Source organism: Spea bombifrons, chromosome 3 (assembly GCF_027358695.1).
Source record: "Spea bombifrons isolate aSpeBom1 chromosome 3, aSpeBom1.2.pri, whole genome shotgun sequence".
Classification (NCBI taxonomy): domain Eukaryota; kingdom Metazoa; phylum Chordata; class Amphibia; order Anura; family Pelobatidae; genus Spea; species Spea bombifrons.
In genome coordinates this window covers 47,462,872-47,471,154 of record NC_071089.1, presented here as the reverse complement: position 1 = coordinate 47,471,154, position 8,283 = coordinate 47,462,872, and positions in this window count along the sequence as shown.

Here is an 8,283-nt window from a genome sequence, read left to right as displayed (position 1 = left end):
CTGAGATATGCTGCCACTGACCCCCCCCCAGATATGCTGCCACTGTCCTCCTCCCCGAGATATGCTGCCACTCAGCCCCCCCCGACTTATCAGAGCAGACTCCCGGGTGTCTTGCGGGGCCGGCGGGGGACATCTACGCAATGCGTGTATACAACTTCCGGTGCCGGCACTCAGCGATGTGCCGGCACCGGAAGTTGTATACGCGTATTGTGTAGATGTCCCCCGACAGGCCCCAAAAGACACCCGGGAGTCTGCTCTGGTATGTCTTGGGGGCAGAGGTAAAACGCATCGTGCGGACGTTCACCGGCTGCGGCGAAGCACGTAAACGACCTCTGCTGCCGGTACGTCTGCACGATGTGCTTTAACACTCTCCCTTGCCGAGACTCCCCCAGTGGGAATTTCCGGCAGGGGAGATTGTTAAAGCACATCGTGCAGACGTGGCGGCAGCGGAGGCTGTTTACGCGCATCGCTGCTGCCGGTGAACGTATGCACGATGCGCTTAGACAACCTCCCGTGCCGGCACCCCCCCCCCCCGTGGGAAGTGATGGCAGGGGAAGCTGTCTCAGCGTATCAGAGAGTAGGATGCAGGTCCCCCGCACCGCTGCGGGGGATCTGCATCCTAACCCCGCTGCCTGCCCGGCGCCCGAAACTACATGTCCCGGACGTCGGGCCCTGGACCCCGTATATAGGCCGCACCCCCACCCGGGAGTCTGCTCTGGTATGTCTTGGGGGCAGAGGTAAAATGCATCGTGCGGACGTTCACCGGCTGCGGCGAAGCACGTAAACGACCTCTGCTGCCGGTACGTCTGCACGATGTGCTTTAACACTCTCCCTTGCCGAGACTCCCCCAGTGGGAATTCCCGGCAGGGGAGATTGTTAAAGCACATCGTGCAGACATGGCGGCAGCGGAGGCTGTTTACGCGCATCACTGCTGCCGGTGAACGTATGCACGATGCGCTTAGACAACCTCCCGTGCCGGCACCCCCCCCGTGAGAAGTGATGGCAGGGGAAGCTGTCTCAGCGTATCAGAGAGTAGGATGCAGGTCCCCCGCACCGCTGCGGGGGATCTGCATCCTAACCCCGCTGCCTGCCCGGCGCCCGAAACTGCATGTCCCGGGCGTCGGGCCCTGGACCCCGTATATAGGCCGCACCCCCACTTTAAAGACTTAAAGTGGGGGGAAAAAGTGCGGCCTATATTCGAGCCAATACGGTATATATATATATATATATATAAAGTCCAAGAATAACAATTGCACTCCAAACACCACTTCTTCTGCCCGGTGCCAAGTAGCTGTAACAGCAAATCATATAATATCCAACAATAGTTACCGGCACTCCAGGGACTTCTTCAAATAACTACACGAGAAACTCCAGTTTTCTAATCAACGTTTCAGTATATTTATTGTAGACTTTCATCAGGACATACCAGAAAAGCAATGTGAGTCATATTTATACCATAAAAAGATAGCATTAACAAGACTTACCACACCTGTAGTGCTCGAGGTATTCAGACCCGGCGTGACGTCACCATGTCTTGGGGTCAGAGGCCACGCCGGCCCCGCAAGACACCCGGGAGTCTGCTCTGGTAAGTCTTGGGGGCAGAGGTAAAGCGCATCGCACAGACGTTCACTGGCAGCGGCGATGCGCGTGTAAACAACCTCCGCTGCCGGCACGTCTGCAGGATGTGTTTTAACAATCTCCCTTGCCGGGGATTCCCACAAGGGGAGTCCCGGCTAGGGAGATTGTTAAAGCACATCGTGCAGACGTGCCGGCAGCGGAGGTTGTTTACGCGCATCGCCGCAGCCGGTGAACGTCCGCACGATGCGCTTTACCTCTGCCCCCAAGACTTACCAGAGCAGACTCCCGGGTGTCTTGCGGGGCCGGCGTGGGACATCTACGCAATACGCGTATACAACTTCCGGTGCCGGCACTTCCGCTGAGTTGTACGTAGATGTCCCCTGCCGGCCCCGCAAGACAATCGGGAGTCTGCTCTGGTAAGTCGGGGGGTGGGGGCAGAGCGGCAGCATATCTCGAGAGGGAGGGGAGGACAGAATGGCAGCATATCTCGAGGGGGCAGAGTGGCAGCAAATCTCGGGGGTGGGGGGGACAGAATGGCAGCATATCTCGGGGGGGCAGAGTGGCAGCAAATCTCGGGGGTGGGGGGGACAGAGTGGCAGCAGATCTCGGGGGTGGGGGGGGACAGAGTGGCAGCATATCTATTACAAAACTTTTTCTTGGAGGGGCGTGGTTAGCCAGGCGAGGAAGATGGCCGCATAGTTCGAGAGCTCCGCACCACCCGCTCTTAAATTCTCTATTTACCGCCTGACATGGGGCGAAACAAGAAGGCTCCTGCTGAGCCAGCTACTCTGGGGACCAGTGGCAGACATCCGCCGGCGTCTCTCCGGGAATATTTTCATGCCCCGGCCCTTCTGCACTCTGAGCCTGAGGAGCCTGTCATGGCGCCTACTCCCACGTGCTCTCGGAGGAGGGCTGCCCTTCCCCGCAGCGCACAGAAGACCTGAACCTACCTCACGGGACTGGCGCCGCATTTTATCGTCGCTGCCGACGAAGGACGACTTCAGCCTCCTGGTTGCCGAGGTGAAGGAGACGGTTCGCGCCGAGGTTACGGCCATGCGGGCGGACATTTCACGCCTCGATACGAGGCTCTCTTCTACTGAGGCCCGGACGCGGGATGTGGACCGCCAGCTTGCTACATTCCAACGTTCCTGCACCTCTCAACTCGCTACACTATTCTCCCACCTGGAAGACCTTGACAACGGGGGCCGGAGGTCCAACATTCGTGTGCGGGGCTTACCGGAGGGCGTACGACCTGAGGACCTCAAGCGAATCCTACACTCCCTCTTCTCTTCGATTTTGGGCAGGCCCGACAACCCCGATGACAAGCCCATCAAGTTCGATAGAGCCCTGAGGTACGGGGGGGGCCCAGGGGATCCTCCCAGGGACATAATTTGCTGCCTCCATAGCTACGCGCTCAAGGAGGAGATTATGGCGAAGGCGACGGCCCAGCGATTTTGGTCCTTTGAGGGCCATAAGATTTCCCTATATCAGGACCTCTCCCGATACACGCTTCAGGCCAGGAGGGCACTCCGCCCGGTTACGACGGTGCTGCAGGAACGCAAGATCGCCTACTGCTGGGGGCACCCCTTCGCCCTAGTGGCACGCAACGGTGCTACGACGGCCATGGTGCGGACCCCCGCGGACGTGCAGCCGTTTCTCCGTGCCCTGAACCTGCCGGCGATTGACACCGACGACTGGCTCAACAGGGACCCGGGACCCAGGACGCCGCGTTTCCACGGCGGGACCCGAGGTGACCGACGCACGGGTTCCACTCGACGCGACAGAGAGGATCGTCCCCGACCCCCGGAGGATTGATGGGCCCTGCTCCCTAGCCGCACCTGCGGCAAGACGCCCGAAGCTGCCTGAACTTTGTTTTTGGGACTTCGCTTCCCTGCTCTGCGGGTGCCAGTCCGCCTGTTGCGACCGCCACCGCAGTTGTTCTTGGGACTCGCCTGGCCAGGCCTCGCCGTGTTCTGGACGCTTCCCGCCATGTTCACATGGCGCACGTGAGCCACCGTTCTGTTTGCCTCTTTGTTTTATGATATTTCTGATTTTCTTTGTTCTATTTCGGGCCTGCTGCTACTGTTGTCTTGGGGATCCCGGCGTTTTGTTTTGTTTTTTGTTTTCCTGTTACCCCCCCCCACTGACACGAATGGCTCTACAGGCCTCCGGAAAGTTTTGCTTTCCTATAGTCTCTAGCTGCGGTATGCGGTTCTCTGCACACACTCACACTTATGTATTGTCCAGTATATATATATATTTTTCTTTTCTCCCTCCCACCGCCGGGGTACCGCTATGCTTTGCTGGACCTCCGGCCCAATATGGTTAGATTTATTGGTTTGTTCGTTTCATGTACCATGTCGACCTATGCACTGTACACTTGATGCTGTTTTCTGGGTCTGCTAATATCGTACCACATTCTTTACTCTAAAGCATCGTGGTGTCTGATTCCGCTATCCATGCTGGTGTTACATTGTACGCGTTTGTTTCACCGAGCGGGTGGTGTGTTCCTCGCACACTACTTTATTCTGTTACTCACCGTTACGTTGTTGCTGCTGCGACGTTCACTTCTTTGTCTCCTAGCCTCACTTGCCCCACGGGGCTTTGGTGTCGCAACACTCACTACTGGTGGCCCTGTCTCCCTCGGCTGAGGCGCAGGTTTCCTACCAGTACACGACACATTCTCCCTACAACTCCTTTAACCTCTCCCCTGCCCTTGTTTTCATCCTCTCCTACTTTTCCTCCTCCCTCTCGCTTTTCCTTTCTCCCCTTTCCCCTTCTCCTCTTTCTCTGGGAGGCCGGGTTCCATCCTTACATAGATGGCCTGTCGTCCGACTCCGTTGACACTTTACTCTGTAAACGCCAAGGGCCTTAATCTTCCTGAGAAGCGGTCAAGGGCTCTCAGGGAATTTCGCTCCCATAGGGCTTCCGTAGTTTTTGTACAAGAGACGCACATTAAAGAGGGACAGGCCCCTAGCCTTATGGACAGACATTTCCCCACCGGCTTTTTTAGCAACAATCCAGAGGCCAAGACCAAGGGGACTGCAGTCTTGTTCGCCAGATCTGTACCTTTCGAACTCAAGGGCGCTCTCCTGGATGAGTCCGGTAGATACACTGTTGTGAAGGGTCTCATTTCTGGGGTCATGTACACATTCGCCAGCATCTATCTCCCTAATAGGGGCCAACACACAGCCTTCCGCTCCTTTAAATCCCTACTCTCTGAGTTTAGTGAAGGCATACTGCTAGTCGGCGGCGACTTGAATGCCCCTCTGGTTCCCCGCTTTGATACCTCCTCCGGCACCTGTAGTACCTCGGAGAACCAATTGCGCTCCATGCGTAAATCCCTCGCGGAGCTCCGCCTGGTCGATGGTTGGCGTGCCCTAAACCCGGAGGCCCGCGACTACACTTTCTATTCCGCACCTCATAACCGGTATTCCCGGATTGATTAAATTTTCCTCTCCCAGTCCCATCTTGACCTCTTATTGTCTTGCACGATTTTGCCGATGACCTGGTCGGACCACTCCCCTGTCTGCTTGACTCTGACTTCACCTCTATCTAAGCCTAGGAAGTGGACGTGGAGACTTAATGATTCCTTTCTGCTGGACGAGACTCTGGTGGCTCAGACGGGGCTAGAACTAGACCGGTACTTTAGTGAAAACTCGGCGCAGGAGACGCCCCCTCTGGTTGTCTGGAAGGTCCACAAATCTGTGATTCGGGGATTTTTTATACAGCATGGGGCGCAGAGGAAGAAAGCTAGCGCTCAGGAGATAGAGCACCTCACCTCCCGCATCGCACACATGGAATCCATTCATAAACACACCCTCTCTGATGCTTCTTACGGCGAGCTGTCCTCCCTACGGGACCAACTTGCAGACGTTTTAAACTCTCGCTTCAGGCGGGCTTCGCTGTACAATCGTAGGTTTTTTCAGGAGCAAGGCAACAAAAGTGGTAGGCTCCTGGCACGGACGATGAATCCGCATAAGAGGCTCACGCATATCCATAGGATAAGGACCGCCACTGGCGAAGTGTCCTCCTTCCCCTCCAAAATTGTGGAGGCGTTCCACGCCTATTACACATCCCTCTATAATATACACCAACCGGGGTCTCCTTTAGGCTCACCGGCCAGGCACGAGTTGCTTCATCGGTATCTCTCCCGTCACATTAGGTGCAAACTCGCCCCTGACGAGGCGGCCTTGCTCGAGGAGCCGATCTCTGCTGAGGAGCTCTCTGCGGCGCTGAAGGCTTCCCAGAGTGGTCCGGACGGGTTGCCCTTAGGGTACTATAGGACTTTTTCTGAGAGGCTCCTCCCCCATTTCCTTAGGGCTATCAATTCCATTCAGGAGGGCCATAGGTTTCCCCCCCAGACACTGGCGGCCACAGTTACGGTTCTGCTTAAGGAGGGCAAGGACTCCTGCCTCTGTCAGAGCTACAGGCCCATATCATTGCTAAATGCCGACCTTAAGCTCCTCGCCAAGACCGTGGCGCTGCGACTGGCTCGTTTCCTTCCCCAGCTGGTCCACCCAGACCAAGCAGGGTTCGTCCCCCGCCGTGAGGCCCGTAACAACACTATACGCCTTTTGAACATCGTCCACAGAGCGCGGGCGAAGACTTGACCCATTCTGCTCCTGTCCACCGATGCTGAAAAGGCATTCAACAGAGTGGACTGGACGTTTCTGCACGCTACTCTGCAACACCAGGGGCTGGGCCCTACCATGTTGAAGTGGGTTTCGGCCCTTTACGACTCCCCCACGGCCCGCGTTCGGGTCAATGGCGTTTTATCACCCTCGGTCTCGATCGGGAATGGCACGAGGCAGGGGTGTCCCTTGTCCCCTCTGTTGTTCGTGTTCACCATGGAAACCTTCCTTGAAGCCATTCGCTCCAATCCCGACATATTAGGCTTTAGCGATGGGGGCGTGCAGCACAAGGTGGCCGCCTATGCGGATGACCGGCTCTTTGTGGTCGATCGCCCGGTGGTTTCCTTGCCCAACATTCTGGAGGAATTTCGCTCTTATGGGGAGCTCTCGAATCTGAAAATAAACTTCTCTAAATCTGAAATACTAAACATTTCAGTGCCCTCGCCTCAGGTCCCGCACCTTGCCTCTAGCTTTCCCTTTCGCTGGTGCCCGGGGCAGATTAAGTATTTGGGGGTCTGGCTGATATCTGACCCTGTCCACCTCTTTCGAGCTAACTTTACCCCTTTACTGCTCAGATTGGCGGAGGACCTTAAGCGGTGTTCGCCTCTCTTTCTCTCCTGGATGGGACGGGTCAACGTTGTGAAAATGAACTTGCTACCCCGGGTCCTGTACCTATTTCAGACCTTACCAATTCGGATACCCCGAGATTTCTTTATTTCTCTCCGTCGCGCGGTCGCTGGTTTCGTTGGGGGGGGTAGGAGGCCTAGACAGAAGTTCTCGCACCTTGTCCGCTCCAAATCCCGGGGAGGGCTCGCGCTGCCGGACTTCCATAAATATTATCAGGCCACTCATCTTCTCCAGGTCATAGACTGGAACCTCTCACCTGCGCGCGCTAAACCTTGGGTGGCTCTAGAGTTGGGCTCCGGGCGGGGCAGAGTGTTGCACGCTGTATGGGGCCCCAGGGCGGGCCGCGGCGTACGCGCACACCCCTTTATCTCTGCGACTATGGCGGTGTGGAGGGCGGTGGGCCGTGGCGCCCCGTTCTCCTCGTAGCCCTCGCCTTTGCTGTGGGACAACCCAGACTTTGCGCTGGGGCGGACCTGGGGCGACCGGGGGTACCTGGGGCTGCCCCTGCCTGTTCGTATTCAGGGGCTCCTGAGAAATGGTCGTGTTTTGCCCTTGGAGTTGTTGCACACGGGCGCTAGCCCTACATGGCTGGAGCGCTTTACCCATCATCAAGTGACGCACTATATTACTCACCTTCCTAATCAGCGCAGCCTGCACAGGGACCCAACTCACTTTGAAACCTGGTGTGTTGGGGATCGCCCACCGGAGGGGGCTGTCTCCTTGCTCTACTCACTCCTTCTCGACTCTGTCCAAGCCGTCTTTCTGCCGGGTCCGGGAATCCCAATGTGATGTGCTCTTTCGGATGCGGACTGGGAGAGGATCTTTATCTTCACACACAAAAGCTCCAGGGCTTCTAAAACCCAGGAGACAAACTACAAACTTTTGTCGCGTTGGTATCGGACGCCCGAGCGGCTCCACCTTATGTTCCCCAATACCCCTGATAGATGCTGGCGATGTGGGGGGGACAGGGGTTCATTGCTCCACATCTGGTGGGATTGCCCCGGCATTAGGGGCTTTTGGTCAGATGTTCACCGGGTGCTCTCCGAGCTCTCTGATTCCCCCCGCCGTTCCGGGCCATGCCCATGCTATTACACCACACTACACACTCGGTCTCCAGTTACAAGAAATCTGTTGTCAGACATTTGCTGGATGCTGCTAAGAGTCTCATTCCCCTATTGTGGAAACAAACGCAATCCTCGTCGCTTCGGGATTGGATGTCCCGAGTGGAGGAGATAAGGATTATTGAGGATCTCTTTGCTGTCTCACTGAAGCAGAGAGAGAGATATACAGCCACATGGTTCCACTGGCTCGCTTATGTGGCCCGGGGCGCCTTTTAGGCTTCCCTCCGTGTCATTTCTGCATTATACCTTTGTTTTCTCACGGTCCAGCTCCTGAGCCACTTTGACTAGTCCTTTGCTGCGCCTCATTTGCTCCTTCGATACAT